Genomic DNA, 2990 nt, shown 5'->3' with positions numbered 1-2990 from the left:
TCCCCAGACAACGTCTTCGGCATTTTTGAGAGCTTGTTAGAAGTACCAGTTCTTGAGCTCTCCCTACACCCACTGGACCCCAGCAGCCCCTTGTTAACAAACCCTCTTGGTCATGCTGAAGTCCTTATAGGGTCTGAAAGCCAACTGATTGTAAAGAAGCCCAACACCCTACACATGTGTCTGCACTGTCAGATGAAAAAGCTTCCCAAGATCTGACTGGATGTGCATGGGGAGAGCCAGACCCCCTCAAACACATGACCTAAGGGTGATATGTGAACCATCTGGAGTGGCCCCTCCAGGCCCACGTCTGTGGTATTGGTAGAGTCTAGAGCCTTTAAGGTGGTGGGGCCTAGGTGAGAGGTTTTCAGACCATGGGGGGCTCAACTAGGCAGGTTGGGGCCGCATCTTCTTTCTGATTCCCCAGATCTGAGGGCAAAGTTTGCTCTACTACATTTCCACCACGATGTGCTACATCATTCAGGCCTAAAATCCGTCTGCTCTACCCTTTGCCGTTTGTGGACTGCTCATCTCTGGTATTTGCTGTGCTAATGGAAACACACTGTTATCTCCCCCATGCCCCAGCATGGAGAAACAGAAAGGATTAACTAGGTAACTGTGTAGAGCTTACTAAGGCAACCACTGTTCAGCTCCTGGCATGAGTCATGAGCCTGGTCACCTGTTGCCTTCCTTCTTAGTTTACAAAGTTCTAGCTAAACGCAGACACAAAAAGGTCAGTCATTCTTTTTCAGAATATTTAGCTTATCCTTTTGCATATCATTTTATTCTGCCAATGAGCAGAAGTTCTGGAGACCGCAAGTACACTTGAAATGTGTGGGTTGGTATACTTGGTGGCAAAGCAATTGCTTAGCTTGTGGGTTCTGTCCCCAAGGTATAGAAATAGTTGAGAGATTCAGAAGCGCCCCCTCCCACTGAATTACTTAATTATTTTCACTTCTAAAAGTACGGTAGCACTTATTTTAGAAGGTTTTACCAATATTTCAGAAACATTTAAAATTAATTATTACACCTTCTTAATTTGTAGTCAGAACACCAGTGAACAATACAATAGATGAAAACAAATTATAAAAAAAGAAAAAAATGACTATTAACATGTTGAGTGCATGTCTTGGATGCAGGGGCAGTTAAGAGAGCAGCAATTGTGACTGAGAAGGAAAGGGACATTAGTTGAGAACTCTAGAAGATCAAGTGTCAAGATCTTAGCAGATAGTAAATGAGGTCAGGAGGGCTAACAAGTCTTCATCAGCTTTCAGGATGAAATTGTAGATGGGAATAATGAAGTAGAGAAAACTTAAAGTGTTTCCCCAAAGCAGAAAGTGTAATTCCCGACAGAGTTGTTTTAAATGTTTGTACAGATTAAGCACCAACATTCGGTATTCTTAGCTCTTTTTTAAGCCCAGGTCCTCATGCACCTGTCTCATGTTCCACCAGGGGGCGCGCTGGTCCTCCGGATGCGGTTGGCCAGCTCGGCCTGGAAGTTTGAGGTCCCGTCATTCTCTGTATAAACAAGTTACGTTCAAGTGTTTAGGATATAAATTACGACCATGCCGGCTGCCTTGGAAGGAATGTAAACACAGCACTGTGGTCGGAGCAAACTCTGAGACTGACTTCATAATTTATAGCAGGCCCCCCAGAGTAACTCAGAATAAAAGACAAAAAGGATGGGGGCCGGGCAGAGAAAGGACTATGTAAATGCAAATATGATAATGCAGAAACAGAAGTGTTTAATTCCATACTTTTTTAAAATACAGAATAGAGGCCTAAGGGTTAGGAATATAGCTAAGAGTTTGATGTTTTATTCAGAACACCTCAGAGTCAAGATTCATTGAAATAGAGGGGGAAATACCCTTCTCCTAAGTTACCAGTAAGTGCCTGGTGGTGGACTGGAAGGAAAGAGTTTAACAAAAACAAAAATCATCCCTGAATTGAGAAGAAAATTACTGTGGCATGATTAAAAGTGAGCATTGCTCTGCGCCCAGCAGATGGGTGTTCTGGGTGGGAAATAAATTGCCAGCCTCACTGGATTATTTTCCCATCGTAATCCCGTGTCCTGCCAGTTATGTGGGTAACAGCCAGGGTTGGAAAACCTGGCAAGAGAGCAAGCAGACGCTGTGCAATCCTGTGTGAGCCGGTGTGTGTGTGTGTGTGTGTGTGTGTGTGTGTGTGTGTGTGTGTGTGTGTGTTGGGGTGTTGGGGCAGTTTAAATTCCCTTTGATCTGACCACCACCCAAAGCACACTGCAGCCGGGATGAGATGCTCCGGGTTCTGGGTGTCCTTTCTTTACTCTGCTCTAGCACCTGGTACTGGCTGAAGAGAAGAAGGGACAAAGGGGCACAGGAAAGGGAGCAGAGAGCAAAAAACTCACGCTTCCTTAGATCAAACCCTCAGCTTTCAGTAGCGTGCCTGCTTTTGTTGTTTTTATTTTTTATTTTATTTTATTTTTGGTGTTTTGTTTTGAAGTTACTTTTACCTTCTGGTTTTTGTTTGGGTAGAAAAAGTGAGAGTGAACTGGGGAAAGAAATAACAGAAGTGCCTTCTCCACTAAGAAGACCCTCCATCAGGACTGGCCTGATTTATTCAAAACAGAGACCTCACATCACGTCAGTTATAGAACTTGGGGGTGAGCAACCTAGAGTTGCAATGTTGCCTGGAGGGTGTGGCCATGACAGGGTGTCTGAAGAGGAAAGGGTCCCTAGAACAACTACTTGTTATACACGTTTTATTGGAAAAAAAACATACATCAAAATATCTTGGCAAACTGTAAAAGTATATATAAGTGCAAATATCCCCTCCTTTTACAATACAAGCAAAGTGTGAGTATACGAAGATCATAAAAATACTTTAAAAAATACGGTGGTAGAAAAACAACCTTGTAAAACTGTATTGTCACAATACTGAGAGCCACTTTCTTAAACTAGACTATTGGTTCTTCATTTCTTCAAAATGTTCTTTGGCACATGTGTCTGAAGGGA

Source organism: Micromys minutus (genome assembly GCF_963924665.1).
Source record: "Micromys minutus genome assembly, chromosome: 6".
Lineage (NCBI taxonomy): Eukaryota > Metazoa > Chordata > Mammalia > Rodentia > Muridae > Micromys > Micromys minutus.
Note: the sequence above shows the minus strand (reverse complement) of the source record.